The sequence below is a fragment of the Mustela putorius genome, unplaced genomic scaffold, assembly GCF_011764305.1.
Source record: "Mustela putorius furo isolate JIRA1106 unplaced genomic scaffold, ASM1176430v1.1 tig00537227_pilon_pilon_pilon, whole genome shotgun sequence".
In the NCBI taxonomy this organism is placed as follows: domain Eukaryota; kingdom Metazoa; phylum Chordata; class Mammalia; order Carnivora; family Mustelidae; genus Mustela; species Mustela putorius.
In genome coordinates, this window is record NW_025422368.1 from 30,725,800 (window position 1) to 30,748,367 (window position 22,568).

Below are 22,568 nucleotides of genomic sequence, written 5' to 3' on the forward strand. Positions count from 1 at the left end.
TTTTCCTGTGTTAAATGTATCTATTCACTTCCTACTGCAAATTTTCTATTTCCCCTCCATCATACACGTCTTTCTCTATTTTCCCAGTATTCTTATATCCATAGTTGTTTTTGTTAAATAGATAATACTATTTGTATTCTGAAAATGTGAACATTATTCACCATTGGGCTATGCAGTACACTAGGGTTACATGTAATTTCTGTACAACTTTGTGTATTTTAGAAGATTATACTCCATATGGTTTTCTTAATACTGAGTATCTATCACTGTAGGAAGTTTATAATTTATCCCCGAACCCTACTGAAGTGTTCATTTCCTCTCCACACATTTAAACACATTATCTGTATGGTTAATATAGTATTAATTATTGTCACCATGCTGTATATTAAATCTCCAGAACTTACTCACCCTACATAACTGAAACTTTGTACTCTTTTTTCTGGAGGAAGTCCCTGAGAGCATATGGCCACCTGCTAACTCTCAAGCTCAACCCAGGCAATCAAAGACTCCTTACCTACTCCCCTGTCCTTGAAATGTGTGCTCCTCTTGCCTTCTATGCACTAGAAGTTTCCCCAAGGATGTAACTTGAGACAGTAATGTGCTGTTGAGATGTGTGTCTGGATGATATAAATGACTGCACCCAGTTAAGGCATCTATATAAGCTTTTAAGGTTTTGGTGGGCAGCTGTGGAGATCTACTCATCTTGCAGCTGCCCAAGACAAGCCTCCTAAGTGAGCTCCCTTGTTCGTTAAACCTGGCTCCTACCAGTCTGGAGTGACCTGCCTTTCTTCAGTCTCTCTAGGGCTAGTTTGTGAACCAACAGTTAGTAAGCCAGCCAGGAGACCAAAGAAATGGGCCTTGGGAAAGAGGCATCCATTGGGGGAAATCCTGCATTGGCCATCAGTTTCTCCGTGGGGAGAAGTTCCCACAGATCAGAAGCCTGTGGACTGCCAGCTGCTTTAAAGTACTTGTTTGGGGACCTGGGCAGAGAGCAAGGTGGCAGAGAAGTAAAGCAAATGGCTGCCACAGTGAACTGGCCTCTACTGTGAGCTGGCCACCAATGTCCAACTAGAGGCTGAAGCTCAGGTTAGAAAGTTGGAAGAAGAGCTGAGGTCAAAGCTACTGCTCTGCTAGCTTTAGGGCGACAAACAAGGTGGTAGAGCAGGATAATCAGTTGGAGACCTCAGTGTGCTCTTTTGCAGAGCTAGGAGGGTGCAGGCTGAAGCAGATGAAGACCTGAATGCTTATGACAAAACCTGATAGGACGCTAAGAGGTGGAAGCCCTGGGAGGATGAGAACGGTGAAGAGGAGTGTTGTGCTGATTGACAGTGAGGCGGACGAAAGCCTCCTGCCATCCGACCCCAGACAAAGGAAAGCAAAAGCAAAGCAACCCCAGCCAGCAGGACAGCTCCAATCCAGGAAACATTCACTATGAGAGAATATACTCCCACTGAGCTTATTGATACAGCTGCCAAGTTCCAGCAAAAGGCCAGGGAAAGTATCCAGGCGTGGTTAGTGCAGCTAAGGGAATATGGGGGTGGGGGGTGGAGGGAGGAAGAAATATTGGCATTTTTCCGACCAGGCAAGAGGCAGAGGAAATCAGCAACATCACACACACTTAGCCCTCCACTAGTGCCTACATGGTGCTGGGAGGTTCAAGGTACTCATGCCTTATACACTGGCTTATTCTAGCCTGCAGGGAGGCTTGGTACTGTGAGGGTACTTCCCTGGGCATATGGGACCCTGGAAATCTGTAGAGGAGGTACAACAAATTCTTAGGGAGTTGGGAATGATATAGGCCATATACAACCCTGTCTTTGAAGGCCCTAATCGAGCTACCTTCACTGCATCAATGAACACTAGGATTCTCCAGTCCACCCCAGCACCTGCGGGGGGGTGGGGGGTGGGTGGGGGACGCTGATTATCCCTGCTGAGCCCAGTCATGGAACAAGACATTTATGATGTTGGGAAACCCGTTGTTGATCTGAAGAAGACTGATAATTCCCAGGAATGAGTATGGGCTGTGGAAAAGACCTGAGACAGAGAGGGAGCTAGAAAATGTAAAAAGGCTATCCCAGTTGGTTCTAAAGTTTCTGGTTAAAATAATCTGGAAGCCAATGTGTTTTGACCACATTGCTTTATGGATTCCATTTGAATAGATAGACTGTGTTGGTTGGCCTGTGCAAAGTCTTAAAACCAGAACAGTTGTTCGGACCTGTACCATCTTCTCCTATCCTTCCTGATGTCCTACCTGCCAGCAGAGGCCTCAGGGATATCGTGGTGCCTTCCACACCTTGCATACAGGATACAGACCAAGATTGCCTCCAGGTAAGGGCTGTTGGAGGTAGGTGATCAGAACCCTCACATCAAGCTCACTATGCACTGGTTCTCCAGAAATAAACAGTGACTTCTCTGCTTAACACCAAATCTGAACGTACTCTAATACAGGGTAGCCCTCAGGAGGTTCTTGCTCCTCTCAGTGCCATTGCTAGTTACAGAAGGCAAACAGTTACAGTCAGGAAGTTCTCTCTGACACTGCCAATTGGGTATTCTTTCTCATGAGAATGTGAGTTTTTGTCTCTACAATAACAGATGTACATATTGTACATTGACGTCTTGTCCCTATTGCAGTATATGCACATGTGTGCCTATTGTGCCTTGTGGGTCAAATTGCAAACCTCTATTGGGTAAATTCCACCTCCCTGTTAGTCTGAGAAAAATGCCAAATGGGAACTGGTAAGCCCACTGCTCCCACGAGGGGTGGTAACTGTCAAACAATATAAATTCCCTGGGGGCAGAAGGAGATAGGACAAACTATGGAAGAACTCCCCCAAGTGAGTATTGTACTCCCTGCCCAGAGTGCTATATCCCTGTATGGCCTGGGAACAAGCCTTGTGGCAGAAGACAAGTGCACAGCTGAGAACTGAAAAAGGTAGCACTCTCCCCCCCACACAGCTGCCATCTTGGATATATTTGCTAGAGTCCTAGGAATGTACTAAGCTGTGTGGACTTAGCAAAGGTCTTTTTCAGAAAACCTTTAGCACCCAACTCACAAGATCAATTTGCCTTCACATAGGAGATGCAACAATGGACCTTTCAAAGGCTTCCCCAAGGTGACCTGGATAACCCCACCATACGTCATGGGATGGCAGCCTGAGATCTCTCCATTGTCCTTCCCAACATCAGTACAATGGGCCCATTGCATTGATGATATGCTCCTAACATGTGAAGATTTGCCTCTGTTGCAGGACACCTTGCAGGCTTTGCAGGGACATATGTGAGGGAAAACATGGGCAGTGAGACCACAGAAAATTCAAAGCCCAGGCACCATGCTTAAGTTTTAAGGAGTCATTTTGTCACGTAAGAACTGTCTTGTCCCAGAAGCTGTACCTGATCGGTCAGGTACAGACCTATTCAACCCCTAAGAATGTGAAAGAGGTACAAGCCTTTATAGGGATTTTGGGGTTTGGAAGGACTTTTATCCCCTTCCTGGGACAACCCCTCCATCCTTTATACTCTGGTAAAAAAGGGCACATGTTGAACTGGGAATTAGAACACCAAGCACTTTTGAGAAGGTGAAAGTCCTAGGGAGGCATATAAAAGCTCTGAGCATCTCCCAAGCAGGGCTAGTATTTGAATCAGATGTATCTGTGACTCTAGGATGTGTGGCTTGGGCACTGTGACAGAGATAACAAAGGGAGAGTGTGTCCTTTAGATTTTGGTTCTAGCTCTGGAAGGAGGGCAAAAACCCCTCTGCTCTCATAGAGCTAGAGCTTCTCATGGTATACCCAGTGCTCCTCTAGGTAGAGTCTTTCATAAAAGAACAGTACATTGTGGTGAGAACTTCCTTGCTTATGAAGGGTGAGTAGAGAACACTGTCCATGTTCTGCCACAAGGCTAATAGGCACGTCTATTAAGAGCACTTTTTGTCTACAAATGTGGGGGTTGCTAGGTCCTGTAAATTATGTATATCTTCCAAATAGTCCTACTCCTATTTCTCTGGTGACCCTGAGGTCTATAGACAGGGAGCAGGGGACAGTCCCACTGAAGCTTGACAGATCCATCTAGTCTGGTCAATTTGTCCACATGGACTGTAGCTTCTCTTCCAACTTAGCACTGACACCATGTGGACGGAAACAGGAATAAACTGCGCCACCCAGAGGAGTTTGGCTGGTGATCACTTAGTGGGCCCGGCTATTAGCCATTTGTACTGACAGCTGAGTGTTCTAAGGGGATTAACTCTATGGCCTGGACAATGGGAAGCCAAGGGATTAATCATCACAAATCAGCCCTTGACCAGGGGATTAGGGATGAAGATGTGTGGAAAGACATTTGGGTTCACGTGAAAACTCCTGAGGTGGTTCTCACCATCTTCCACATCCCGGTTCATAAGGCAACACCCCCTGGCAATTGGGAGGCAGATGGCCGAGTTTGTGTAAAGCCCTAGCAACTGACCCCTTCAGAGATACAGCAGATAGGGTGCATAAAAAGAGTGGCCACCGTCGTGCCTCACTGGGATGGTATATTGCCAAGGCTGTTGGGTTGCCCTTAAAGTCCAATGCTGTTACAGTGCCGAAATAGCCTGCCCTGTATGTTCTGAACAATGCCCACCACAACTGCCCACAGAGTCTGGGACCATCCACTGGAGTTCCCGGCCTGTAAGGGAAACTAATATTGATTTAACAACTTTCTTCTAATGTGTGTTGCTATAAATTCCCTCTAAATACTGCTGTAGCTTCCTCTCATAACTTTTCTTACAGTGTGTTTTCATTTTTATTCAAGTTACAGATATCATTTTTAATTATTTATTTGATCTATGTGCTTTTTAGAAATGTGTTATTTAGATGGCAGTTATTTGGAGGGTGTTTCCAGATATCTTTCAGCTCTTGACTTCTAATTTAATTCCAAGATTAGAGAATATACAGTTTAGAGAATATACAGTGCATGATTTGAAACTATTTAACTTTATTGGTATTTTATGGCCCAGAATATGGTCTCTCTTGGCAAATAGTTTATGTGTAACTGAAAATAATGTTTCCTAATTCTGTTGGTTGGGATGCCTTATAAAAGATATAGAGCTAATTGGTTGGTAGTGATATCAGAATCTTCGATATCCTTACTGACTTTCTGTCTACTTATTCTATTAATTATTGGTAGAAAGGTGTTAATATCTCTAGTTGTAACTATGGAATTGTCTATTTTCTCCTTTGGTTCTCTTGAGTTTTTGCTTCAATTTGAATTCTGTTATTAGGTGCATAAATGTCTACAATTTTTATGCTTTCTTAAATTGACCTCAATCATTATGAAATGACATTTTGTAACCCTGGTAATATTTTATGCTCTAAAATATACTCACCTGATATTAATATGCCCTCTCCACCCTTCTTTTGATTAATATTAGCATAATATACCTTTTACCCTTCTTTATTTTTAATTTACTCATATTTTTATTTTAAAATATATTTCAGGGACATAAGTCCAGCCTTACTTTTTAAAAAAATCTAACCTGACGATTTTTTTATTCCCATGTTTATTCTGTTTACATTTAATGTTGTTATGCATATGATTGGATTTGTATCTATCAGCTTGCCATTACTTCTGAATATATCCCATCTCTTCTTTGTTTCTTCTTCTTTTTTCCTATCTTTTATATTAATAGAAAATTTTTTTAGGACTCCATTTTATTTTTTTGTTGTTGGCTTATTTGCTATAATTTTTGTTTTATTATTGATTGCTTTGGGGGGATTATAGTATACATCTTTAACAATCACAATATACTTTCAATAATACTATATCACTTTAAGTAGAGTTCAAGAACCACAGTATTTTTCCAGTTCTTCTCTGCCTGCTTTTTTTCAGTGAACTATTCCCGACTCTATGTGATCACATTTCTGGTGTTCAACTCAGGGGTGAAATTCATCCTTGGCTTTCTTTGATTGCTAAGTCAGTTATTTTGGACTACTTTGAATTTATTTGCCTAAGAATTTTGTCAGTCATTCCTCTTGTTCCATTCATTTTGTTCTTTGGTTATTATGTCCTTTTAGATACTTCCTACCAGTATTTTAATGGGACTTAGGGAGAGAAAGAATTTGTTTAATCAACAGAAACCACCATTATATTCATACATACTGCCTTGTAGGAAGACAATTTTATAACTTATATATTGCCTGAATATAATACTTCCATTTCCTTTACTCTTCCTTACTCTCAGCACATTTCCATTACCAACCTCTATACAAGCTCTACTGTGTTTTTAGACTGAGAACCAAATGTCACTACCAAATACTTAATATTTACATTACATTTTCTTTCTTTAACAGAAACTTGTTTTTCTCTGGATCTTGTTTATTTCCCAAAAAACATTTAAGGGAAATGTGGCTTTTTTTTTACCCATATATTCCTGTAACCGATAGAAAGAGGTCAGATTTTTGTCTTCTCTACTGAAGTCCACATCATTTCATTATACCACCTTTCCCAATACCGAATACTGTAGTTCATCGACATCTAGATTACTCTCATATTGTACATAGTTCAGATCCTGGTTTACAGTTTTCTTCTTTACTAATTCATTATTGGCAATGAGAGAGAATCACATTGATATTAGACTAATTAAGGTCAGACTAATTAAGGTTGATATCTAACTCTGATATTTACCTAAAAGATATTGTGATAGGTTATTTGCACTAATCCCAATTAACAGTTTTTATTTAAGTATTCTTTGCAATATGACTTTTCAGCTCCTTCAATCGACAGTGAAGTCTACTTCTCTACCTGTTATATCTGTAGTAGATTTGTGACTTGTGTTTGGTCAATAGATATGGGGAATATGAGAGTTTGCCAATTTCTAAGTGAGGCTCAAGAGACCTCTTCCTCAGACCTTGACTTTTGCCATATAACAGACCCAATAAAGGAGACAGACTACAAAGCCTTGAGATGAAGCATCTCAGCTGAGGTCATCTTTGACCAGCCAAACCATAGTCTACTAGCCAGCTGGTCACAAATACATAGATCTACCAAGTTTGGATCAGATGAATACGACTGCCTATAAGACATTCAGCATTATTGTGCATTGGTCATGGGCAATTATTTGTAGTTCTCTGGAAGTATTGCATGAGTTACCCAAAGTGCATAGGTTAATTGCTGGTATTTGGTAGGTATTTAATAAATGTACTTAACATTCTATATATTATTACTCAAACACACTGTAATACCAAATTTGATACTTTTTTGGATACCTTGGCTTAATTGCCTTCAATACTTTATAACTTCAATAATGTCAATATTTTTTCCTCTTCAACCAGTTTTCAGAGCAACCCTATATCACATTATGTCACTAGTTAAATTATATCACTACTATATGTACCGAGTTTAAAGACAGAATATTAAACTCTTGATTACAATCTTCTTTCATTACATTGTTGAATGTCATGAAATCAATACCTATGATAGACTTTCATGATTTTAGTTTAAAATTGAGTTGAACTAAATAATGTAGGCAAAAATATTATAAACAAAAAAAGCCAAGAAACTGGAGAAAATTGTCATCTTTGTTGGGTCTGCTTTGAATGACCAAATAAATTTTTCATCAGAATTGAATTTTAATGGATATTTCTCCACAAAGATTCTATGCTAAACTTATTATAACTAGATCTTATTATACTAAATAAGCTTAAAACAGAAAGACTCCAAGTACTAATATTAACTACCAAACCAAATATATACAGACCAAGTAACTGTGAAGATCACCAAGAAAATAAAAAAGTGGAGTACTAAAATGACCCTTGAACATAGGTCGATTTAGGAAACACTCATGAGTTTTGTACAATAAAATAGAAACTCCCTGGAGAACTCTTCAAAGCAACTCCACATCTCAGGAAATTTAGTAGCCCTGATCTTTTCTGAGTTTACAAACCAACTCTAGGTCAAGAGAAATTACATCTGAAGAAGGCTATGTGTCAATTTCTAACTTAGGCTTAGGAAATCTTGTTTAGTTCTATGTCCTGTTTCTCCCACAATTGTTAATTTCAGTGTGATTTTAGTGAATAAAAACTTAAGGTGAGTAATTGCTGATTTATCTTGTATCCTTATATAGTAGTAGAAAAGATATTATTTGTTTTAATCTCATGTTCTTTTCCTCTTACTTGTTTATGATGAACATTTTCTTTATTCTCATTACAATTTTCATGTGTTCAACAATTCCCATTTGTTCAGCCATAAACCTCTTTTTTAAAAAGATATATTTATTTATTGGAGAGAGAGTGAGGAGGGAGAGTGAGAGAGAGAAAGAGATTTTACAAGCAGTGGTGAGGAGTAGAGGGAGAAGCAGACTCCCTGCCGAGCAGGGACCACCCCCGCCCCAAAATGCAGGACTTGATCCCAGGACCTTGAGATCATGACCTGAGTCGAAGACAGATGCTTAACCAACTGAACAACCCAGGTATCCCTATTTTGAGGTGGGGGGGCATTAGTTGCCACACTAGGCAGTTATTTGACATCATTTGACTTTTTAACCTCCTGCTAGTTAATTTACTTTTTTTTTCTTATTTCTTTTCAATGTTCCGGAATTCATTGTTTATGCACCACACCCAGTGCTCCATGCAATACTCACCACCAGGTTCACCCAACCCCTCCCCCCGCCCTTCTGCCCCTCCAGAACCCTTAGTTTGTTTTTCAGAGCCCACAGTCCTCCATGGTTTGTCTCCCCCTTCACACTGGGATATGGAGAGGAGAAGTGAGTTTGGGGAAACTGGAGGGGGAGACAAACCTCTTGCTACTTTCAGTCAGTTATTTCAAATCTCCCAAGTTATCTTCCTGCTATCTTACTTCTTTTTCCTTTCCCTACATAAAACTTTGGACTCTGATAACCCTGAATTTATTATCTTATCATTTTCTTATATTTCCCTACCAAAATTATTATAAAAGTTTTGTATTCTGTGATTTATTTTTCTCAAGCCCAACTTACTTTGTTGATGGCTCAAGCTGTCTTCCACCTCATTACTGAAATAGTTATGGTCTTCTTCTTTATCTCCCTTGCTTGTGCACTGATTCTTTTGATCTCGCTTTAACTGAGATATCTACATAATCATGTCATTATTTTGTTCTCTCTTTGACTTTTTTTTTTTCATTTACCACTTTTGCTTTGAAATGTTTTTCTTCCTTGCGTTTCTCAAGAGGACAAAATTTTAATCCACCTTTTAATGCCTTAAGGACTTGGGATTCTGTGAATGTTCATTCATTAATTTATTCACTCAACGGTAATCTCTTGCATACTTGCTATATGTCACACAGTATCCTAGCCTGCAGATATGTAATTTTGAAAAGCAACTAAAAAGCCTCAGATTTCTTTCTACGTCTTATGTAAGGTACGAACAACAAAACAGACAATGACAAAACTGTGCACTGAGAGTGATAATAGGGGTTTTCAGAGGGCCAGCCATGGGATTGTGTGGAGTAAACACATAAACCATACTGGAGGAATGGAAGTGATCCGAGGAAAGTATTTCATTCAAAGCACTGGCATGACATAAAAACCAATCAGATGATTAAAATTAAGGAGAATTAGGGAGGTGACTGCTTACAAGGATAAAGAAAGATTTTAAAGGAATCTAGAGACCAAAAACAGAAAAAAGGTGATTATTACCCACAGAGCTGAAAAAAGCAGGGAGAAATAGTGTTACTGGAGTCCAAGGGAACTGGAGCCTGAAGAAGGGCTAACCCCTTTGGGAGCTAGAGCCATGAGAATCACAGGTGCAGTGCCGAGAGAGAGAATACCCAGAACTCTCTGTTTCCCCGTCCTTCATATCCCTGTCCTTCAATCTGCCATCAATGCCTGCCACTTGACAGATTGAACTAACAGCAAACTGGTAGGGAACCCATGGTGTCAAGCATGTGGTATACTGAAAGAGAAGAAAATTCATGGGTTAGGATGGGCAAAGGTGGCATATTACCAATACAGATTATTTCTGTTTCCAATAATATTTATTCTTGATATTTGCTCAAATGAAGAAATTCTCATTTGCAATATAAAGGAAGAATAAACTTCCATCAGATTCAATATCATGAGATGGTATTAGACCCCTTTATTCTTATCTAGGACCTAAATGATAATATTACTGTCATTTCATACTAGTTAGCATGAAATGGAAGCAAATAATCAAAAAAATATAATTTCTATAGTTGCCAACTCTTTCTGGTGATGAAGCCAAAATAAAAAATTATAAATTTTTTTTACCACTACCTATTTCATATTCTCCTTATCCTCTATGAGATGGTAGGACTGCCCTATCTAATGGCTTATCTGATTGACTAATTCAACAAAAATTGGGTCTTAAGTTATTCTGCTTTTATTGGGTTATCCTGCTTTTCCATATACTATTATCAATGAACCTGAGAGCTCTAAGAGGCACTCCAGTAAATTCACTAGGCTCTAGACACTCCTGCCTCCCATTGCTTAGCCTGGACCCCACCATCCCCTAGTAATAAGGAAACATTACTTCAACCAGTATAATAACCTTCTTTTTTTTTTTTAAGATTTTATTTATTTATTTGATAGAGATCACAAGTAGGCAGAGAGGCAGGCAGAGAGAGAGTGAGAGGGAAGCAGGCTCCCTGCTGAGCAGAGAGCCTGATGTGGGACTCGATCCCAGGACCCTGAGATCATGACCTGAGCCGAAGGCAATGGCTTAACCCACTGAGCCACCCAGGCGCCCCAGTATAATAACCTTCTTAATTTGTGTTGATTCCTGGACATACGAAGTCCCCAGTTTCTATGAGTAGTCTCTCTTTCAATGCATCTGCTACCTGGCAAAGCATTTCAGCTTGTAACTAAGGTCTCAAAACCTGTTGTATTATTCCAATGTTGCTTTGATAGCTATGCATAACAGAGAGTCCCCAGATCTCTTTATATTAAAACAAAAACTCTTTTTTCTCACTGGTGATTATTCATCCTACATATTATATTTAGGTATGCCTCCTATATCTCTCCTTTCATAGACAGCATCTAACCACAGCACGCACTTCTCATAGTGGTTAACATGAGATCCATAATGACAATAGTGCCAATTTTTATGGGCCCAGTTAAAACCAAAAGATTTATTGATCACTAGGTAAGTTGGTCAGCACAGCAGACACTAACCTTAAACAGACTCACTATTTGTCATGCCCCTTTCTTCATGGCAAATAGTGCAAGATGCTGCAAGTTGTCACTACTTTAGAAAATAAACTTGACATTCTGAGACCACTGGATTCCTAAAACTTCACTGATGTGGCAAACCTCAAACTTGTGCACATAGGTTTTTTTTTCTTACCTTTTAAATGCATATGGTATGTGCACTTACCTTCTCTCACCCTTTAAGGATAAGTACATGTCCTGTTACTGTGGCATCTAGAGTGCTTATTACATCAGGCTCATAAAGTAGAATAATGCCATCAAATAATGTTCAAGAATGATATTTTATGGGCACCAACTGGTATTATAGGTCATACTATGACAGAATGCAGTAGATTCGACCTATCCTTGATTTAAGACATTAGAGGCATACATCTGTCCCTGTTAGGTAAAGACAAACTACTTCTAATTGTTGTAACTACTTGGAAATTAAAATAACAATAATAGCAAAATAACAAAAATAACAATAATAAGAATCTGCTGAGGCAATATGTATATATTACACATCAGGTACTATGTCAATTTGATGTGCTTTTGATCCTTATTGTAGTCAACTTTCAGGAAGAGAGTCAACTTTCAGGAAATTATTCTTCATTTGTCCTGATTCTTCCTACAAATATAGCTATCACACAGATCAGGGAAAAATACAACCATTCTGCCAGTTGCCAAATATTTTTACTTTAGCTGTACTTTTAGATCCTAGAGAAATAGCTCTTGAATCCACTGTGGATTCTACTTGAGATATGATTTTATCTGTTACCTGATATCCATAAGTAAACATAATGAAGGTTGAATCCTGGTTATGTTTTGGTTCCACAGGAATTAATGCTATTTCAGAATGAGTTTTTAATAATCCCCACAGGTTCTAGGTATTCCTATTTCAGCAGTATAAATAGAAATACCCTTGTATATAGCTCCAAGTTTCTCTGATAGTGGCTTGGAGAAAGATTCAGAGTATACACTTAAACCTCCATTGCAGGTTTTTTATTCAAAGTAAACTAGCCTTTCTCTACAAATAAGGGACTCTAGGTGTATAAACTGGCTTAGGTCTGGAACTCAGTGATATTCTGTAATTTCCTGACAGTTTTTTTCCTGAATATATAATTCAATCAACATCATAATAGCCACTAACCATATAGTAAAATTGGTAAAACTACTTTAAAAGATTGATTCTATATTGCCTCTTCAGACAGAATTTTTCTCAGTGCTTCTTAACAGTAATAGCTTCTTTAAGACAGCATTATTATAAACAAGAAGGAATTAATCATAATTGCCTAGTGAGAAAACATTTGACTTCCTGGAAATGAGATTTTTATATCTGTAAATGGGGACAATAGCACTTGCCCTACATACTTGACAGGATTGTTTTCAAGAATAAAGAGACTTAAGAATGTAGATGATTTTAAAACACAAATATAATATATTAAAGGGAGGGAGAAAAGATAGAGATCCTTTATCTGTACTTCAGAATCTCAAACATATATAAAGATGAGAAAACTGTTTTAGTGGGAGGACTACCATTAAACATGAATCCTTTCTGAAATTACTCACTGGGATGTTGAATGTGTTTAAGTAATACTTAAACTCTTGAAGTCAGTTTCTATATTTGAAAAATCTATACTTGAAAAAAGTCAATATTTGAAAAATTAATACCTAATACTCTTCTGTAGATTAACACCCAATACTCATCTGTAGAAAAATCAGATTAATACCTAATAGTCATTAATACTCAATACTCATCTAATACCTAATACCTAATACTACTCTGTGTTAGGTGAGTAAAATTCTCATTAAGGCTTGGTTTATTCAAATAATCTCCTTGTTATAGACAAAATAGACTAACATAATGAAATAAATTCAAAGTGTAGAAAAGTTGATTCAGTAGATTCATAATTGATATCCATGAATTATATTTTCTCTTATTTTGAAAAAAATCACAGAAGTGTTTAGGTTCAGTTTCTAACAAGTTTTCTTTTCTTTTCTTTTTTTTTTTTTTTTAAAGATTTTATTTATTTATCAGAGAGAGAGAGAGGGAGAGAGAGTGAGCACAGGCAGACAGAATGGCAGGCAGAGGCAGAGGGAGAGGCAGGCTCCCTGCCGAGCAAGGAGCCGAATATGGGACTCAATCCCAGGACGCTGGGATCATGACCTGAGCCGAAGGCAGCTGCTTAACCAACTGAGCCATCCAGGCATCCCTCTAACAAGGTTTCTAACACATTAGGTTAAAATACTAAACAAAGATCAGCTTAGGGGTGCCTCAATGGCTCAATTGCTTAAGTGTCTGACTCTTGACTTTAGCTCAGGTCATGATCTCAGGGTTGTGAGACAGAGCCCCATACTGGTTCCATGCTCAACATGGGGTCTGTTTGAGATTCCCTTTCTCCCTCTGCCTCTGCCCCCTTGCTCCCCCTTGAAATTAAAAAAAAAAAAAATCTTAAAAAAAGGTCACCTTAACGTAGTTACCATTGGAATTAAGGAAACAAAATCAAAGGACATAGTAGAAGCCATTACAAAACATGGGGGAAGAGGGCATTCTTCAAACTGAATTCTTCATACCCCAAGGCTCCACAGACACACCTGAAAGGCCACTGCAGAGGTAGAGGGACGCCACACTGCAGACCCTGCAACCTTCATACCACTCCCAACTAAGGAGTTTGTTTCTAGTTGTTTGAGATACAGAAGCTTTTCCCCAAACATTTTGAGAATAGGTTCTGTTGTCATGGGTTCCCCTCCCTGCTACTTCCCATGGTGACTCCCCCAAGAAAAATGTTTGAAAAACTCTGTTATAGAGGAAGGCATTTCTTTTCTGCAATAGATTCACATTCATATAATGGTGATGGTATGTCATTAAGAAAACTAAACCAAACTTCACACAACTCTCTGTGAGAATTCAACTGAGTTTTAGTGATGGCTGGATAATGGCCCTCAAATATATCCATTTTTCAGTTCCCCAAAACTATTCATTGTACCTTCTGTGGTTAGAGGGATATTGCATATGCGATTACATTAAGGTCTTGAGAAGGAAAATTATCCTGGATTATTCGGGTAGGCCCAACCATAAGAGTTCTTATAAGAGGGATACAAGAAAATCAGTGTCAGAGGAGAAGGAGATGTATCAATAGAAATATTAGAACAACATGATGTACCTTGAACATGGAGAAAGGTGCCATGAGACCAGGAATGGAGGTAGCTACTAGAAGCTGGAAAGGGCCAGGTAATGGATTCTCTAGAAGGAACCAGACCTATTGGCACCTTGACTTTAGCCAATGAAACTGATTTTAGGCTTATGATTTTCAGAACTATAAGAAAAGGATTGTGTGTTCTTTAACCCACTGAATATCTGGTAATTTGTTGCAGCAGCTTTAGGAAGCTAATATAAGTAACTAATAAGTAACACATTTGTGTATCCATGGTTGTGATGGCAATATGTATGTGATTATTTTAGCTTCCTGTGACAACATTTTCCATGCAAGTTCCTCTAAGTCATTCACACATTCAGCTATAAACTTTAGGCATATCATATATTAGTTGCCATTTTAGTTTTTACAGATAAACGAATTATTTTCCCACTGCAACAGATCTTGAGGGTTTAAGAGTCTGGTTGAAGGGATAGATATTAAAGAAGTTATTATGGTAATATGTTGAATCTTCTTGGTATTGTGATTTATAATAAATATATATTTGGTCTTTCTTTAGTCCCTGACACTCAACTTTTAAAACCTTTGTAAATTTCAAAATGGTAAGAGAACTAGAAGCATTTTTGGTTGTGATGGCTACAGGTTTGCTCCTGGATGGCTCCTGAATGAGGGTTGCTCTCTGGTAAGACCAAGCCATGATTAGAAAGTTGGGATTTTCAAGATTCCCCCTCTTCTTTTGAGAAGAGAGGATGGCTAAAAATGGAGTAATAATCTATCATGCCTATGTGATGTAGCCTCCTTAAAAATCCCAATAGTATAGAGTTGGAAGAGCTTCCAGGTTGACGCATACAAGCAGGGTGATGCATTCTAATACCTCATGGATAGAAACCCCTGAGCTCAGGACCCCCTCAGTCCTCGCCCTACCCATCTTTTCATCTGGCTCTTTTATCTATATCCTTTATTGTACCTTTTAATAAACTGGAAAATATAAGTGTTTCTCTGAATTCTGTGAGCTGTTTTGACAAATTAATCAAACCCAAGCAGGAGGTTGTGGGAACCTCAACTTTATAGCCAGTGGATCAGAAGCACAGGTTACATCCTATGGCATCTGAAATGGGGTAAGAGAGTCTTGTGAAACTGAGTCCTTAACCTGTTGGATCTGATGATATGTCCAGGTAGGTAGTGCCAGAATAGATTTGAACTGTAGGACAGAGAATTGCTTGGTATGGGGAAAAAACAAACAAACAAACAAACAAACAAACAAACAGCAAACAACCAAAAACATGCATCTGGTATCAGAAGTATTGTGAATGTGCTAATAGTGTGAGAATATAAAAGAAACACATTGGAGAAAGATTTAGGGTGTTCTAACACAATTCAATAAAGGAGGTATGCATAAAGGAATATTATGCGAATCTAAAGGAGAACATAACACTATCTGGAAAAGGCTAGAAAAGCTTCATGAAAGAGACAATGCTTGGGTAAAGTTACACAGAATCACAGAAAATATTTCAGTGATACTAAGTTTGAATAAGAAAAGTTAGGGAAAAAAAGAGCAACTACAAAAGATGGCAACAAGAAAACTCTTAGCCTATTCAAATGACTACCAAAAAGATGGAATTCGGAGAGTTGAGAGTAAAAAAAATTGCTAAATATATTAATATTAGCCTGAGGAATGCATGCAATGGAAAACCACTGTAAAAAAACAAAATTCAACTCAGTAAACTTTAAAGATCTTAATGGATTTAGTTAATGATTTTTGAATTAGGCAGCATCCCATCTAGCAGAAAGAAGCTCCAAGAAGGTGTACACAATGAAATTCTTTCATAGGTAGAAGGGAGTGCGAACAAGGAACTTATATTAGCAAAAAGTAGATTTGTTGTGGCAAGGTCACTTTCCTTCAGGAGACCTCAGTTTCTATCAGGCAAATTACCTCACTAGTCTTGACTGGATGATTCCTGATTGGCCAATTTAAGATTTCATTTCTGGAGAGGCTAAAACCATCATTCAGTTTTGGTTTGCTGAGGTAGGTCTTAGCATAAGTGACTCCATTTGGGGACTGTTATCTTGTTTTTAACACTACACACTTATAATCTTTCACAAATAATTTAAAGATAAGGAAATCATACCTCTTAAGTTATAAATGAAGATGGGTGGGATGGCTAATTAGTTTTATGATGCGTGAAAATAAGATTTAAGGAAATATGTGTTGTGTTTACAAGATGAGTGCCAATGTTCCTTCCAGCTATACGCTTCTATAATTCTGTTAAATCTAAGTGAAATGTATTCTAACTTCCTGAGCTGGCAGAAATAAAGCCTTTGAATACATCATAGAAAAAATGTGTGCTTGATAGGAAGGTTGAGTTTTCTTTTATTTTTAAAGAATCTATTATTTGTGTGTGTGTGTGTGTGTGTGTGTGTGTGTGTGTAGAGCAGGCATGAAAAAGAAGTTTTTCAAATATTTGTATGTTACCATGTATACAAATATCTGGGTGTTTGAAAAGATTCTTTATTGTTGTTCGTTTATCTGTTTTGTTTTGTTTGTTTTCCATTGCTTTTCATTAGAATGTTCAAGGATTGTGCAGCTGTAGTCAAGGTCTTTATTTATTTTGTTCTATTCAGGATAACCTCTTACTTTAGCAATAGTAATTTCACGATCCTCACTCCTTTTTCCACCACTCTTTTAGTGAAGTATGAGTGTCTATTGTTTGCCACTGCTGTTACTCCTCTGATGTGAAGGCCACCTGTCATCGAAAAGAGTTACCATGCTCCAGTGAGGCAGATATGATGTTTTTAAATATATTCTAAGATTTATTTAATAGGTTTGACCTTTCCAGAAATTGTCCTTATCCATCATTATAGTACATGATCAATCATTTCATACTTCATCATCTATAAAACAAGCATTAACAATAGGAGAAAGAGTTTACATTCTATTTTTCTCTAGAGATTTATATCAAAACAGTTTGGACAGCTCTGCTAATTAACAATAGACAACTCAAAAACGTAGACCAGTATGACTACTCTTAAAAGGGTGAGGGTCTCCTCTGAACTTTTTCTGAATCTATGTCATACTATAGATTTCAGAAACATAAAAATGGGTCCAGAAATTTGGGAGGGGAGTCTTGTTCCTATGTGATTGGTCTATTTGAATAAAATATGCCTTGAATTCTGAGTTCTTAATTTATTTTCCCAATATCTTGACTACTTTAAAATTAAGGTAGTATTTATTATTTTTCAAATATATAAAATAAACAGTTACTGGAATGGTTAATTAATCCGCTGCATGTTATGACTAGATGCTACCAAAAATTTAACTGTTTCAAGGTTGGCTTTATTATTTTGACTATCACTGCAGTTTCTTTCCAAGCAATGGATAGACTTTGGAAGTGGCCTGCTTATTGAATCTGTATTTAAGATTTAAGTTTGAAATAGGTAATTTATAACTCGGGTACTTTACCCAAGTGAATTTTTATAAATTAAATTAATTTTTTTTAAAGAAGATTCTCACATCTCCATATCCTTAAAACTATAGGGATACTTCTTAAGCAAGCTAAGATCTCAAATTTCTAATATAATTTTAACAATATCTATTGGGATAAAAAGTATTTTTTTCCCTATCAGCTAATGTATGGACTCACTAAACCCTCGTTGGATTAATAAATGTCAGAAAGAATTCTAAGGTATTTTATTACAGTCTTTTTTGTTCTGATTTTAAACAACCAGAAGAGCAGTAGATATACAAACAGAAGCGAGAATTCTGTTTTTAAGATTAAAAAAGAAAACATACAAAAAGCCAAAGCCAAAACCACCTGTTTAGTATTTTGTATCATAAAACCAAATTTAGCAAGGGTAAAAATTGGAAGAAAGACTTCTGCCGAGGATCAATTCCATCTGGACTATTGAAGAAATATATAAAGATGCTATTTCTAATAATATTTAAAAAAATAATATATATGATTAGCTATGTAGGTCATCAAAATTCAAGTTTAAGGATAGAAGAAATCTTATAACAAATGATAGGCATGACTTATATTTGATCATAAAATATATAGCTCAAAAGTAGAGCTGATCCCACTCTTCTGAGTTTATGGTAATAAACTTCTAGAGTTTTTTTTCTTTTTTTAAGCTTATCATGTTTTATATAATGAAATTTCATAAGGTAATAGCAATATTTATGATGCTTTTATCAATCTATTCATCTAAGTATTCATTTGGTATCTTCATTTGTATAAATCAATAGGCTAAAGATTTTTGAATCCAGTAAAGACAACAATGATTTTCATGTACTCTGATTGGTATCTAGGTTATCTCTGTAGTATGCTGTAATATTCGAGGAAAAGTAAAAGCAACAACAGCAATAACCAGAAGAAATCTTACTCATCCAGGTACATGACAAATATTTGAAAACATCTGGATGAGTAGATCTTTCACTTTTCATATAGATGTGAAATCAGAGTTATAGATAGGCATGTTAATCTGTCTTTAATTGAATTAATTCTGTAATACATTCACCCGACAGTGAAACATCCTAAATGATCTTGAAAGTCATTATATGTTGGCTAACTGAACATAATAAAAAATAAAATAAAAATGTCATATTTCTTTTTACAGAAAATCATGGTCTTTGGTCCAAAGTGATTTATTTGTTTGGTAAGTTTTTGACATTTTCTCTGCTTTAAAAATACTCAGACAATGATCTCCTTCTATCTCCACATTTATCTCCACACAAACTTAATGTGTCTTTATTCAAAAAACCTATACCAAACCCAGAGAAATAATAAAGAACAAAGACAAAGGATGTGATTAATGCTAAACTGATGAAACAGCTGTGAAATGCAGGGTATCCCATAGAGATACATCTGAATTCCTATCAATCATGAGTTTTTCCTTCTATATTTGTTTATGTGGAAACAAAATTCTTCACTTCAGTAGTTTTTCCATTAGTATTCTATGAAACTTGTATAATGTTAATTAAGAACTTTAGTTCTTGATATACTGCAAGCTTTAGTTTGTGAAGATTTTATATATTTGAATTTTAGGCAGGGACTACTATTTTTAGACAAGTCATTAGAACTTGGAGAAGGTCAAATAATTATCTTGAAATCTAGTACCTCAAGGGTCACGTTCTTAAATTTGAACTTGGTTTTTCTTTTGTCTAGACCTTTACTCCTTGCACTATGTTAAGTTGTCATGCAAAATGGCTTAATATTAGATCATTTTAAAAAGAAAATTAATTTATAAAGAGATATCAGATTTTAATTAAAATGATAATACAATTTAGAATTTAAAACATGCATCCAATGAACAAAGATAATATTTTTTCTTATAAGTGGATGTGAATCAAAAAGACCAACAGAGGAAAAAAAAATAGATGCCACCCAAGTGCCTCATTGGTGTAGACATTTGTCCTTTTGTAAAATCAGTTACTAAAGTGCAAACACACATAAGTATGATGAATAACTATAAGTTAGTGATTTTTTTTTTAAAGATTTTTTTTATTCATTTGACAGAGAGAGAGAGATCACAAGTAGGCAGAGAGGCAGGCAGAGAGAGAGAAGCAGGCTCCCTGCTGAGCAGACAGCCCGATGTGAGGCTTGATCCCAGGACCCTGAGATCATGACCTGAGCCAGAGGCAGAGGCTTTAACCCACTGAGCCACCCAGGCGCTGCTACATTAGTGATCTTTAAGCAAGACTTGTATGAAGACAAATAGAAATAATCTTAATTTGTTAAATCTCAAACTTCTTTGAATTTTTTATAAAAATTTAATGTCTTAAATTTAAGGCCCAAGTGAAGATTTCAAAGTAAAACCAAATTGATAAACTTTTGAGACTGTTATTACTGATCTTAAATAATTCAAAATATTTTTTCAACTATTTTATAGATTAAGATTACTCTAATCTCAATAATATTACTTTAGATATAAATGATGGTTTGTATGCCTGGCAACCAGAAAAATGTTTCAGCTTAATACTACTAGTTGCTGAAGGACTAAAACCTGGAGAAGTTGTAGATAGATAAGAATGCTGAGGAATATTTGAGAAGCTTCACATCTCCTTCAAACTAGCAAAGATCAGAAGTTCCAGAAAGACAAAAGTCTGGAGGACAAGAACTAACGTAGGTTAGAAAGAACAGACAAATTTAAATTAAACTAGGAGTTAGAGAGTCAGGTTGTAAATGATAAGGCACCAGCATATCAGACTATTCAAGCAAACCTGAGAGAGGAGGAAGATCTAATAAAGACCAATTTTCATAAATATGAAGAGAATTTTAATTGGCTCATAACAGGTGATAGAAAATTAAAAAGGTTTGTTACTTTTATATCAACCTTAAAAACTGGATATTCCTTTATACCTTTAGTATTGGTTGATAGATGCTATTTAAACATCGAATAATCATATGCATTAGCGACTCCAGTATGACACATTGGTGACTTTGGTTGTGTCTAACTGTAACTCCCAGAATGATCATTTTGAACCCTGATCACAAGGGCTAATGATATCTTGAACCTTCTGTTGCTGGGTAAGAACAATTTTTGTCAATAAGACTCCTCTTATCCCCAGAATTTAAGTAGATGACTAACAAAGCTTCTATAATTTAAACTTATTTTTTATTTTTTTAAAAACAAGCTTGATTTCCATCGTCAGTGTTTTGAGTTCATTTTAATTTTTCAATTAAAAAATTTTAAGGAATCAGACAAGACTGATTAGCATGGTGAGTATATCTACCACAGATGGGCCTCTTCTAAGATGGTGCAACAGTGATTTGGGACAGTTCAAAACAACAAATGAAAGACAAACCTCAACTCTAAAAGAATCACTGACATATTCTGGAAATATCATTGGAATGTTTTCTCAAATGGGAAATAGAGAAAACTGATAATTTTGAATGCATAATACTCAGATAAAAACTTTCCATTTGAGACCCCCTTTGGAATAATAAGAAGGGTACAAACTTGAGAACTGGGGAGACCTTGGATCAAATTCTAGTTCCATTAAGTAGACTGAGTTACCTAATTTTTCTGATTCTCAAATATGTCATTTTGATAACTTCTCCCTTGCAGGAATATTGAAAAGATCAAATTAGATCATTTACTTAAACTTTAAGCATGACGTTTAGCATAAAACTTTCAGCACATAGTAGCTATTGTGTCAAGTAATAGAAAATGTATTTGTGCCTGAATTTAAAAAAAAATACTATTCCTAGAATAGTACATAGACTCAAATCTCTAAAAATTGCATTCTCAATTCAGATATCCATACCAACTTAATTTAAAATACATAAAGGCATTCCTTAAGAGAAAAAAATTATTTTTTGTATATGATATAAAATTTAAAATAACTTAAGAGATAATATTCCAACAACAAATATAGCAATTTCTTTATTGTTCCAAAAATTCAAATATTTTATTAAAATGCATTTGAAAATAGCATATAAGCACTCATACTGTACTTATACTTTTTATACTTTAAATCAGAATTTTTCAAAACTGTTTTTGCACAAATAGCTCAGTTACACCCACAAATCACTGAATCTATTTAGCATCTTTTGAAGAGGTGTAATTTTTTGAAAAATGTGACATTTGTTTTTGTGCCAGTACATTTGTCAACATTAGTGTAATTAGCTCAAGTTTCATCAACTAGCTGGTGCAATCTGTTCAGAATGCAACTTTGAATTTTGAATAGTCTTATAGACTCCAGTTTGAGTTGAAGCCTATGGGATTTAGTTTTAGTTCTTATATGTGAAAAAAAAAAAAGAGAGAGAGTAACTTTTAATAAAATCAGCATGATTTTTCAAAATTCAGGTTATATAGTATAGGAAGGACATCAGGATTTCTGTAGTATCTATAGAAACTTTAGGAAAGTCTTAAAAATAATTTCCCTGAAATTCCCATTTATCCAGGAAAAGTAATTTTGTTGCATAGCAAATAACCAGACAACATACTATCAATCCATTTATTTTATATGTAGGAATGTCCAATGTGACTTCCATCAAACAATTATTATTCCTTATTGATAAGAATTTGTCTCCCCCATGAGGCAGCAAAAGAAAAAGCTTAGAAAATTTAATTATTTTATCAGGATACATTTTTTAGATGGATTAAAGTATGCTTTTACCTATTCACCTTCATGGCATAGATGCTCTTATATTAGTAGAGGAATTTTAGAACGTACGAGAAAAAGGTTTATTTATTTTTTCTATGTCCGTATAAGATATGCTTAGAGCAAAAACCAAAAACAAAGAATAGAAGACAGGATCTCT